At 48.1% G+C, this 13,274-nt stretch overlaps 1 protein-coding gene across 9 annotated transcripts in view; it reads left to right on the top strand.

Annotated features, from left to right (window-relative positions):
• The window catches only part of dpf3 (double PHD fingers 3), a 158,160-nt gene that overhangs the window by 83,154 nt on the left and 61,732 nt on the right, over positions 1–13,274 (top strand). The window lies entirely within an intron of this gene.

Genomic DNA, 13,274 nt, shown 5'->3' with positions numbered 1-13,274 from the left:
TTGAAGCCTGATGATGAGTTTGGATGGGATGATTGTGTTGAACGCTGAACTGTAGTCGATGAACAGTGACCTGATGTATCAGATCCTCCTGTCCTGATGGTCCAAAGCAGAGTGAAGAGCCAGAAAAATCGCATCTGCTGCTAACCTGTTGTGACAGTAGGCAAATTGAAGTGAATCCTGGTCATCTCTGAGGCAGGAGTTGATTTGCACCGTAACCAACCTCTCGAAGCACTTTATTACAGTTCATGTAAGTGCTACTGGACGGTAGTCATTGAGTCAGGTCACCACACTCTCCTTCGGCACTGGTACAATGGATGCATTTTTGAAACAATTGGGAACCTCAGACTGCAGCATCGAGAGATTTAATATGTCCGTAAATACTCCAGCCAGTTGGTCCGCACAGATCTTTAGTCTCAACCAGGTACACTGTCTGGACCAGATGCCTTTCATTGATTCACCCTCTTGAAGGATGCTGAGATGTCAGCCTCAGAGACTGAAATTACAGGGTTGTCAGGAGATGTGGAGGCTCGTGTGGGTGTGTCATAGTTCTCTCTATCAAAGCGTGCATAAAAGGCATTGAGCTCATGCGGGAGTGATGGGTTGCTGCCACTTATGCTACCCGATCTCGCCTTGTAGGAAGTTATATTGTGCAAGTCCTGCCATAGGTGTCGAGCATCCATCTGTGATTCCAGTTTAGTTCGAAATTGCCTCTTTGCACTCTCAATAACCTTCTGGAGGTCGTACCTGGACTACTTATATTACTCTGGGTCACCAGCCCTAAATACCACTAGCCCTCAGCAGGTTATGAATCTCCTGGTTCATCCAGGGTTTCTGGTTGGGGAAGACTCGGAATGTTTTTGTGGGTACACACTCGTCCACGCATGTTCTTATGAAGTTAGTGATGACTGTGGCATATTCATTTAGGTCCACTAACGAATCCTTGAACATGGTCCAGTCCACCGACTCAAACAATCCTGAATTTGCTCCTCCTTCTACCTAGCTCTTCTTAGTCCTCTTCATCTGTGCCGCGCTCTTCAGTCTCTGTCTGTACGCAGGCAGAAGAAGCACAGCCAGGTGGTCAGGTTTACCAAAGTGCGGGCGAGGGATGGAGGTATAGCAGTGTTCGAGTGTGTTGGGTCCTGTAGTGTTGCAGGTGATGTGCTGAGAGTAGTTAGACAGAGACTTCTTCAAGTTAGTTTGATTAAAGTCTCCCGCCACGATGTGATAGGTGTCAGGGTACACTGCTTTGCTCTATTGATTAATTAGTTGCTCAAGTGCTAGCTTGATGTCAGCCTGAGGTGAGAGGTAGACTGCAGTCAGGATGACGGTGGAGAACTCCCGTGGTTGGTAGTTCGGTCAGCACTTCACTGTCAGATATTCCAGGTCAGGGGAATGGGAATGGGACAAGACCTGCCAGTTCCATCACTGGTACAGCTCTCCCCACCATTGAGGACATCTACAAGAGGTGATGTCTTAAGGAGGTGACATCCATCAATCCATCATTAAGGACCCCCGCCATCCAGGCCATGTCCTCTTCTCATTGCTGCCATTAGGCAGCAGGTACAGGAGCCTGAAGACCCACACCTCAAGTTTCAACAACAGCTTCTTCCCCACTGCCATCAGGTTCTTGAACCCACCTGAAAACCCCTAACCCTTCTTCGGACTATTTCCCTCTCTCTCAATCTTGCACTAATGCCGTTATGTTTGCTTTGTTTATTTTGCACAGTGTAACTGATGTATATTTTATGTTAATTGAAGATTATGTTAACTTGTCTTGTGATTTGCTGTGCTGCTGCTGCAAAAAGCTAATTTTCATGGCATTTATACCCTGGGTATGTGTGCCCATGACAACAATAAACTTATGCTAATACTTTACAATATGTCACTATTGTTTCATCCCCTTCAGTAAAACTGTTGGGAAACTGTAACACAGGATCCAGCCTCTAAGTGTCCAGTGGCACTAGCACTTTAGCCTGTGATCCTTCTCCTCAGAGTGTCTGCAGAGGCTGCACTGAGCTTCATTGGGTCCCTTAGCATGTGTCACTGCATCTTGGAGTATGGCAGTCAGCAGCATTTACTTGTGGACGTCTCTTTACACTGGAAGACCACAGGTTTCAGTGAGTCTTTCACAGAGGTAGGGGGACATAACTATGAAATAAAGGGCTGGTCATTTAAAATCGAGGTATGTAGGAATTCTTTCCTTCAGAGGGTAGTGAATCTCTGGAACTCTCTGCCCCCAAGGGAGGTGCAGGCCAGATCATTAGATATATTTACAATGGAGATAGATAAATATTTGAAGATTGAGGAATAGAAAGTTATGAGAGTTGAGAACTGAGAACATGTATCACCAGGCTCAAGGACAGCTTCTATCCCACTGTTATCAGACTCTTGAATGGACCTCTTATACAATAAAAATGAACTCTTGATCTCTCAATCCATCTCATCATGGCCCTTGCACCTTATTGTCTACCTGCACTTTCTCTGTATCTCAGGATCAGATTTATCACTGACATATGATGTGAAACTTGTTGTTTTGCAGCAGCAGTACCGTGCAAAGACATAAAAATCTATAAATTACAAAAATAAATAAATATTGCACTAGATTCTGCATTCTGTTATTGCTTTACCTTTTGTACTACCTCAATGCAGTTGGGTATGGAATGATCTGTCTGGCATGCGAACAAAAGCTTTTGACTGTATCTCAGTACATGTGACAATAATAAACCAATTACTAAATAAAAAAAAGTTATGGGGAACTGGCATAGAAGAGGAGTTGAGGCCAGCATAGTTCATCCGTGATCACATTGAATGGTGGGGCAGGCTTGAGGGGCTGAGTGGCCTACTTCTGCTATTTTCTTGTGTTCCTGCATCTGTCCATTTCTGTCTCACGTATGTCTCCCTGTTAACAGTCCATAGAGCACAGAGTCCCGTGTTAGGCAGCTGCTTGGGATGAACCTTGACAAAGACCATGCCATCCCTGTCCAGACATCCTTGGCAAACACACAGTCTACAAGGTGGATAACCACCTCATGAACGCTATAGCCACCTCAAAGGCCACGGTGGTCAGAGCAAGAAAGGGCTGATTGGGAAGGTCCTCCTCACCACCAGCCGAGCGAGTCTTGGTCCTTTTTTGAGACTTGTGCTGATAAGGCATACTGTCAAATGATGGCAGCATTTCTGCTGTTGTTTTGCTGCCAGGCTGATGGAGATAAAGGAAAAAATTAGGTGATGATCAATCCCAACAATCACTGTGCCTGTCATGGCAGGGATGATGTGGAGATTACTTGGATGAGGACATAATCTAACAGGTTCCAATGCCTGGACTGGGGAACTTGTCCCTCTGACAACCGGATGTTGGTTATGAAAAGACCTGGTCTCTACATTAGATTAATGCCGGCAAAAATACTTTACTGGCAGTAAAATGCTTTGGGATGTCCCGAGAGGGGTGTGAAATTCATTTCCAATTTGGACTTTGCTCATGATGAAAACCCTCACCAACAAATAAAACACATGCACTGAGATGTCTGTCTTCCGGTGTGCTCATTTTAACCAGGGGAGTGAAGAGAAAGAAAGAGAGCAGGCTTTCCCAACCCTCATTCTTTTGCAGACAGAAACACACCTCCTACTCCTTGAAGCCTTGTCCCACCTATGTCCTCTACTGTCGATCCCGCTGACTTTGTGTCTGTTCAGATACTCTTGATCCTACTTGCCAATCCTACTTGCTAAGGACGTTTCATGACCCCTTTTAACCTTCCTAATTTGTTGTCTTTCCAGTTTCCTTTATATTCTTCAAGAATATTGCCTGATTTCAGCTTCCTAAACTTTCCTTTTCCTTTTTGACTAAATTTACAATACCCCTTGTCATCCAAGGTTGCTGAATCTTTCCATCCTTGTCTCTCATCCTCACAGGCACATGCTCGTCTTGAAATCTGGTCAACTGGCCTTTAAATGACTCCCACATGTCGAGTGTGAATTTTCCCTCAAACAGCCACTCCCAATCTATTTCAGTTCCTGCCTAACACTGTTGTGATTAGCCTTCCTCCAATTTAGCACTTTCACCCGAGGACCAGTCTTATTCATAACTACCTGAGAACCAACAGAATTATGGTAATGGTTCCCAAAATGCTCTCCCACTGAAACTTCAATCACCAGGCCAGACTCATTCCCCAATACAAGGTCTAGTACAGCCCTTCCCTGGTTGGACTGTCTACATATTGTTTCAAGAACTTTCCTGGATGCACCTAACAAATTCTGCCCCATCTAAACCCCTGGCACCAAGGGAGTCCCAGTTAATATTGGGGAAGTTAAAATCACCCACTACAATAACCCTGTTTTTATATCTTTCCATGATCTGCTTGAACATTTGTTCCTCTAGCTTCTGTTGGATGTTGGAAGGCCTATAATATAGCCCCGTCATAGTGTTTACACCTTTCTATTCCTGAGCTCTACCCATGTGGCCTCACTAGATAAGCCCTCCAAGATGTCCTCTCTAAGTGTTGCTGTGACGTTCTCCCTAATCAGTAGTGCAGCTCCCCAACTCTTTTACATCCCTCTCTGTCACATCTAAAACAGCTGCCAGTCCTACCCTTCTCTCAACCAAGTTTCCGTAATGACTACAATATTGTAGTTCTATGTACTAATCCAGGCTCTAAACTCATCTGCTTTGCCCATTAAACTCCTTTCATTAAAATAAATTCCTGCTGTGTTCGTTATCCTGGCCCTGCCTGTTTTCCCCTTTAGACTTACTTGACCTAACCTCCTCAATCTCCCCACCTGTTGACATACTGTTCCAGTTCCCACTCCCCCACCCCCCCACCCCCGGACACCAGTTTAAATCCACCCAAGCAGCAATAGAAAACCTCCTTGTAAGAACAGTGGTGCCCCTCCCGTTGAAGTGTAACCTATCCTTCTTGTACAGGTCCCACCTGTCCTGGAAGTGAGCCCAATGATATAGGTACCTGAAGCCCTCCCTCCTACAGCAGCTCTTTAACCACACATTCAACCTTACTGTGTTCCTATTTCTTTTAAGGCACAGGGAGTAATCCTGAGATTACAACCCTAGAGGTCCTGTTTTTTAATTTTCTACCTGACTTCCTAAATTCTCTTTGCAGGATGTCACCTCCCTTCCTGCCGATGTTGTTAGACCTTGACCTCTGTTAGATGTTGGACCATGGCCTCTGGCTGCTCACCCTCCTCTTGCAGAATGTCCTGTTCCCATTCAGAGACATCCTTGACTCTGGGACCAGCGAGGAAACACACCACCCTGGGGCCTTGCATGCGGCCACAGAAACTGTGCTCCTGACTAAAGAGTCCCCCATCACTACCACACCTTGATCTACCCTGCTGTACAACAGAGCCAGTAGTGGTGCGACTGTTGCTATTCCGAGAGAGGCCATCAGTATTCAAAATGACACAACACACACAAAATGCTGGAGGATCTCAGCAGGTCAGGCAGCATCTACAGAGGGAAATAAACAGTCGACGTTTCGGGTCCAGACTCTTCATCAGGACTGGAATGGAAGAGGGCAGAAGCCAGAATAAAAAGGTGGGGGGAGGAGCACAAGCTGGCAGGTGAGAGGCGAGTCCAGGTGAGAGGGGGAAGGTAAGTGGGTGGGGGAGGGGGGGATGAAAGGGAGTGATGTGAGAAGCTGGGAGGTGATTGGTGGAAGAGGCAAATGGCTGAAGAAGAAGGAAACCAATAAGAGAGGACAGTAGACCATGGAATAAAGGGAAGGAGGTGGGGAACCAGAGAGAGGTGATGGGCAGGTCGTGAGGGTGGGGGAGGGGAAAGAGAAGGGCTGAGGGGATCACAGGAATGAGGGAAATCAAAAAGGGGGGGAAGAGGGGACGGGGTTACCTGAAGTTAGAGAAATCGATGTTAATGCCGTCAGGTTGGAGACTACCAAGGCAGAATATGAGGTGTTGCTCCTCCAACCTGCATCTGGCCTCAAAGTGGCAGTAGAGGAGGCCGTGGCTAGACATGTCAGTATGGGAATGGGAAGTGGAATTGAAGTGGGTGGCCACCGGCAGATCCTGGCTGTTGCAGCGGACGGACCGAAGGTGCTCGATGAAGCGGTCACCCGATCTGTGTTGGGTCTCACCGATGTAGAGGAAGCCGCATCGGGAGCACCGGATGCAATAAATGACACCCTTAGGTTCACGGGTGAAGCGCTGCCTCACCTGGAAGGACTGTCTAGGGCCCTGAATGGTGGTGAGGGAGGAGGTGTAGGGACAGGTGTACCGCTTTGCACGGTTGCAGGGGTAAGTGCCCTCAAATTTACTTGGTCCATCTCTGACACCTCTCACCCCTTTCTTGATCTCTCTGTCTCCATCTCTGGGGACAGATTAACCACTGACATCTTTTACAAACCCACTGACTCCCATGGTTACCTTGACTACACCTCTTCCCACCCTGTCACTTGCAAGGATGCTATTCCCTTCTCTCAGTTTCTCCGCCTCCGCCGCATCTGTTCTCGTGATGAGGCTTTCCATTCCAGGACATCAGAGATATCCTCCTTTTTCGGTAAACGAGGTTTCCCTTCCACCACCATCAATGCAGCCCTCAACCGCATCTCCTGCATTTCTCACACGTCTGCTCTCAGCCATCCCCCCGCCGACATAACAGGGACAGGGTTCCCCTTGTCCTCACCTACCACCCCATGAGCCTCCGCATCCAACACATCATTCTCCGCAACTTCCACCATCTCCAACGGGATCCCACCACCAGGCACATCTTCCCCTCCCACCCCCTCTCCGCATTCTGCAGGGATTGCTCTCTCTGCTACCCCCTTGTCCACTCATCCCTCCCCACTGATGACCCTCCCAGCACTTATCCCTGCAACCATGCAAAGTACTACACCTGTCCCTACACCTCCTCCCTCACCACCATTCAGGGCCCTAGACAGTCCTTCCAGGTGAGGCAGCGCTTCACCTGTGAACCTGAGGGTGTCATTTATTGCATCCGGTGCTCCCGGTGCGGCCTCCTCTACATTGGTGAGACCCGACACAGATTGGGTGACCATTTCATTGAGCACCTTGGGTCCATCCGCCGCAACAGCCAGGATCTCCTGGTGGGCACCCACTTCAATTCCACTTCCCATTCCCATACTGACAGGTCTATCCTAGACCTCTTCTACTGCCAATTTGAGGCCAGGCGCAGGTTGGAGGAACAGCACCTCATATTCCATCTCGGTAATCTCCAACCTGATGGCATCAATGTCGATTTTTCTAATTTCTGGTAACCACTCCCCTCTGTTTCTCCTCCTCCCCTTTGTTTTTCCTCATTCCTGTGTCCCCCTCATCCCTTCTCTTTCCCCTCCCCCAACCTCACGACGTGCCCTCACCACGTCCCTCTCGTTCCCCACATCCCTCTCATTCCCCACCTCCTTCCCTTTATTCCATGGTCTACTGTTCTCTCCCATTGGATTTCTCCTTCTTCAGCCCTTTGTCTCTTCCATCTATCTCTTCCCAGCTTCTCACATCATTGCCTTTCCTCCCCCCTCCCCCCTCACCTGTTCTCAATTTATAACCTGTCAGCTTGTGCTCCTCCCCTTTTATTCTGGCTTCTGCCCTCTTCCTTTCCAGTCCTGATGAAGAGTCTTGACCTGAAACGTCGACCAACAGATGCTGCCTGTCCTGCTGAGTTTCTCCAGCATCTTGTGCGTGTTGCTCCAGATTCCAGCATCTGCAGAATCTCTTGTGTCTCCAAATTGGTATATCTGTTATAGAATGGGAGTAGCCACAGGGGACTCCTGCACTACCTGCCTGCCCCTCCTGGTGGTCATCTATCTATCTGACTGAACCTTTGGTGTGACCAACTCCCTGAAACTCCTGTCTCTGATACTCTCTGCATCCTGTGTGCTCCTCAGTGAGTCCGACTGCTCCTCCAACTGATCCATGTGGTCTGAGAGGAGCTGCAGCCGAACACACTTTCTGCAGACATTGTTGTCAGGGAGACTTGACCTCTCCCTGATCTCCTACATCTCACAGAAGGAGCAGACCACTCCACTGACTGCCATTGCTAACACTCCAGTAACAACTGGGTTAAAAGAAGAGGAACCACCTTAACTTACCTTGTCACCGCTCAGCCGTCTCACTGAAGCCTCCCTTGTCAAAGCCTCAGCACTTTGATCTCAAAACAGCCTTTTTCAAAATAGATAAGGTTTCTTTATTAGTCACATGTACAATGAAACACACTGTGAAATGCATTTTTTGCATAGAGTGTTCTGGGGGCAGCCCGCAAGTGTCGCCACGCTTCTGGCGCCAACACAGCATGCCCACAAGAGCTTGCCTCCCTTTTATATGCTGTTCCTCATTGCCAGGCCTGTCGGTTGGAAATAAAAACACTTTACCTTACCTTGCACCACCTTTTTAAACTTGTTCCTCAAGTTTAGGTTGGTGAATTTTACATCAGTGGTGGGGAAATCATTGGAGAAGATTCTCAGGGACAGAATTTACTCGTATTTGGAAAAGCGTGGTGTTATTAGGGAAAGTCAGCATGGCTTTGTGTGGGGGACGTCCTGTCTCACAAATTTGATTTGAGTTTTTTGAGGAAGTGATGAAGATGATTGAAGAGAGTTGGGCAGTGGATGTTGTTTACATGGAATTTAGTAAAGCATTTGACAAGGTCCCTCAGGGTAGGCTGATCCAGAAGATTAGGGCACAAGGGATTCGTGATGAGTTGGTAAATTGCATCCAAAAATGGCTTGGTGATAGAAGGAGCAGTGGTGGAGAGGTGTTATTCTGACTGGAGGTTTATGGCCAGTGGTGTTCCACAAAGGTCGGTGCTGGGAGCTCTATAGTTTGTGATATAATTGATTTGGATGAAAATGTAGGTGGTCTGATTGGTAAATTTGCAGATCACACAAAAATTGGTGGGGTTGTGGATAGTGAGGAAGGTTCTCAAAGGGCACAGCAGGATGTAGATCAATTGGAAATATGGGCAGAGAAATGGCAGATGGAGTTTAATCCGAACAAGTGTGAGGTGATAAATTTTGGGAGGTCAAATGCAAAAGGAAAGTATACAGTAAATGGCAGTACTCCTAGGAGCAATGATGTACAGAGGGATCTTGGGGTGCAAGTTCATAGCTTCCTGAAAGTGACAACACAAGTGGATAGGATAATAAAGAAGGCATGCAGCATGCTTGCATTCATCGGTCAGGGAAATTAGTATAAAAATTAGCAAGTCATGTTGCAATTGTATAAAACTTTGGTTAGGCCACATTTACAGCATTGTGTTCAGTTCTGATTGCCACACTATAGGAAGGATGTGGAGGCTCTGGACGGGAGCATAAGAGGTTCACCAGGATGTTGTCTAGATTGGAGCGTATTAGCTATGAGGAGAGGTTGGACAAACTTGGGTTGTTTTCTCTGGAGTGACGAAGGCCAAGGGGAGACCTCATAGAAGTTTATAAACTTGAGAGATATAGATAGGGTGGACAGTCAGTGTCTTTTTCTTAGGGTAGAAATGTCAGATACTGCAGGGTGTAGCTTTAAGGTGAGAGCGGGAACGTATAAAGGAGAGTCTTACACAGAGAGTGGTGGGTGCCTAGAACGCACTGCCAGGGGAGGTGGTGGAAGCAGATATGATACCCATGTTTAAGAGGCATTTAGAGAGATACATGAACAGGCAGGGAATAAGATAAGATAAGGTTTCTCTATTAGTCACATGTACATCGAAACACACAGTGAAATGCATCTTTTGCATCAAATGTTCTGAGGGCAGCCCGCAAGTGTCGCCACGCTTCCGGCCAACATAGCATACCCACAACTTCCTAACCCGTACATCTTTGGAATGTGGGAGAAAACCGGAGCACCCGGAGGAAACCCACGCAGACACAGAGAGAACGTACAAACTCTTTACAGACAGCGGCAGGAATTGGACCCCGGTTGCTGGTGCTGTAATAGCGTTATGCTAACCGCTACACTACCGTGCTATAGACCATGTGAAGGCAGATGGGATTAGTTTAAATTAGCATCCTGGTCAGCACAGACATTGTGGGCTGAAGGGCCCGTTCCTGTGCACCTCATATTCTGCCTGGGCAGTCTACAACCCAATGGCATGAACACTGAATTCTCCAACTTCCAGTAATCTGCTCCCCCTCTGTCCCTTTTCTCTCTCTTCCTGACCTACCCAGTTCCTCCTGCACCCACCCCAGCCCCCATCACCCAGTTTCTTTCCCCTCCTCCCACTCCATCTGCCCATCACCCACACACTCCTCCCACTGGGTCCCCTCCCCCCCCCCCCGGTTCCCATCTGCCCCCCCCCCACCTCCCTCACTCGATTCCAGGCTCCGCCTTCCTCTCCTGTCAGATTCCATCACCTGCAGCCCTTTGTCACCCCCACCCATCACCTCCCAGCCTCTGTCGCTATTCCCACTCCCCCCTCCCCCATCTGCCCATCACCCCTCCTCACCCGCATCCACCTATCACCTGCCAGCCCTTGCTACACCCCTTCCCCTCACCTCTTTACTCTGGCTACCTCCCCTCTATCTTTCAGTCGAGATGAAGGGTCTTGACCCAAAATGTTGACTGTCCATCTCCCTCCACAGATACTACCTGACCTGCTGAGTTCCTCCAGTTTTTTGTATGTTGCTCCAGATTCCAGCATCTGCAGTCTCTTGTGTCTCCACTGTACTGTTCTATGTTCTATATACCCAATTGAAACCTTTCACAGTCGACCCACCTCAGCACTATATTTCAAGGTGGTCAGTAAAGAGTGTGTGGCTGTGCCCTTGTCCAGGGCTGACAGAGCACTGCACTTGCGTGGTGGGCTTGCTATTCCGTGAGAAATTCCCCACCACTGTCTCTGCTCCCAGCCGGAACAAGTGGGGCACTTTGCGTGGTTCCTCCTCCTCTCTGTCCCTGGCTCATTTTGGCTTTTGTTTCCTGAATTGCTCCTACAATCTTTCTTGCCTGTGCCTGTGTACCTCCTTATTTCTTTCCTTTGATTGGACCAAACACTGTCCCATTCATCCTGCAGATACTTACACGATTACCTTCTTATTTCACTGCCAGATGCAACAAAGATCTGGTAACACCCTCCCTCATGTGGAGGGATTGAGGTCATGACATTGTTGCCTCCTTCACAGAATGGGCCATTGTTACCTCAAAGAAGAATGAATAGGCTCCACAGGGGTCATGGCTCTTGGTGTGGTTTCTGACCTATTGACATTTCAATAGCAAATGAATGGTTTCACTCAAACAAAAAACCTTGACATTTATATTCTCAAAATGTAGCCAATTTGACCCAGACGAGAGAATAGGTCATGAGACATTTCCTGCATATTGCCTTGTCTAGTGTGATCACATCAATGAACTGTTCCCTAGAGTCTCTCCCAGCAGACAGACACCCTGACCAACCAGCAAATATTATCTATGAGGCACCCTTTTAGTTTAGCAAGCCAAGGTTTGATATTAGCATTCATGTCTGCTGAGCTGGTGTTCTTAAAACAAAAGATACCATTACATGCAGTTCTGTCTGCCCTGTTACAGGAAGGGTGTGGAGGCTTTGGAAAGGGTGCAGAAGAGGTTTAGAGAAATAAAGGACTGCAGATGCTGGAATCTAGATGAAAAGCACCATGATGCTGGAGGAACTCAGCAGGCCAGGCAGCATCCTTGGAGAAAAGCAGGCAGTCTTCTTCAGGACTGAAGATAGGAAAAGGGGAAGCCCAATATATATAGGAGGGACAACCAGAGCAGTGATAGGTGGACAAAAGAGGGGAGGCGGGGTGGGCACAAGATAGTGCTAGGTAGATGCAGGTAAGAGATAGTGATAGGCAGGTGCAAGGGAGGGGGGGAGAGCAGATCCACCAGGGATGGGTCAAAGGTAAGGAGGAGAAAAGGGGGGTAGGAAAAAGAGAGATAGGCCTGAAAAGGGAAGAAAAGAAGAAGCATGGTTGGGGGGGGGGGGGGTTGTGGGGAAGGGGGGTGGGGATTACTTAAAGTGGGAGAATTCAATGTTCATGCCGTTAGCCTGCAAGGTTCCAAAACGGAAAATGAGGTGCTGTTCCTCCAGCTTGCACTTGGAATTCTCCTGGCAGTGGAGGAGGCCGAGCACTGACTGTGATAGTGTGGGAGGGGGAGTTGCGGTGACTGGCAACGGGGAGGTGCAGATCGCGCTTACGGACAGAGTGCAGGTGTTCTGCAAAACGGTCACCTAGTCGGAGTTTGGTCTCACCCCCACCCATCCTGTGGGATCCCCCCACCCATCCCACCCCGGGAACTTTCCACTGCCCCTGCCATAGGTGTAACACCTGCCCCTACACCACCTCCATCCAGGGACCCAAACAGTCCTTTCAGTGAGACAGAGATTCACTTGCACCTCCCTTAATATCATCTACTGCATTCGGTCCTCCAAGTGTGGCCTCCTCTACATTGGCGAGACCAAACACAGTCTAGGTGACCGTTTCGCAGAACACCTGCACTCTGTCCGTAACCGCAATCTGCATCTTCCTGTTGCCAGTCACTTCAACTCCCCCTCCCACATGATCACAAATATGTCAGTCTTCAGCCTCCTCCACTGCCAGGAGAATTCCAAGCACAAACTGGAGGAACTGCACCTCATTTTCTGTCTTGGAACCTTGCAGCCTAACGACATGAACATTGAATCCTCCCACTTTAAGTAATCTCCACCCCCCTTCCCCACCCTCCCCCCACAACCATACTTCTTCTTTTCTTCCCTTTCCTAGCCTATCTCTCTTTTTTATACCCCTTTTTTTCCTTACCTCTGGCCTGCAGAAGATGTTTATTAGGATTAGAGGGTATGAGCTATAAGTGGGGATTGGACAAACTTGGTTTGTTTTCTCTGGAGTGTTGTAGAGGCTGAGGGGAGACTTGATGGAAGTTTATGAAATTATGAGATGCATAGACAGGGTGGACAGTCAGAATCTTTTCCCCAGGGTAGAAATGTCAGGAACTAGAGAACATGCATTTAAGGTGACAGGGGGAAGTTTAAAGGAAATGTGTGGGGCAAGCTTTTTACACAGAGATTGGGGAAGGAGATACAATAGTGGTATTTAAGAGACTTTTAGGTAGACACATTGATAAGCAGGGAGTGGAGCGATATGGATCATGTACAGGCAGAAGAGACTTAGTTGAATTCGGCACCATGTTCAACTCAGCCATCATGGGCCGAAGGACCTGTTTTATGCTGTACTGCTCCATGTTGTTCTGTTGCAGCGAAAGTAGATGTAGTTACAGAGATCAGGAAGTTTCAGTGGTTGATCCCTTTGGGGATGCAAGACCAGGGTGCCTACAGTCTTGTCTCCTTTTAA

The sequence above is a fragment of the Pristis pectinata genome, chromosome 1, assembly GCF_009764475.1.
Source record: "Pristis pectinata isolate sPriPec2 chromosome 1, sPriPec2.1.pri, whole genome shotgun sequence".
In the NCBI taxonomy this organism is placed as follows: domain Eukaryota; kingdom Metazoa; phylum Chordata; class Chondrichthyes; order Rhinopristiformes; family Pristidae; genus Pristis; species Pristis pectinata.
The sequence above is the reverse complement of the archived record's forward strand: the minus strand, read 5'-3'. Positions and strand labels throughout refer to the sequence as shown.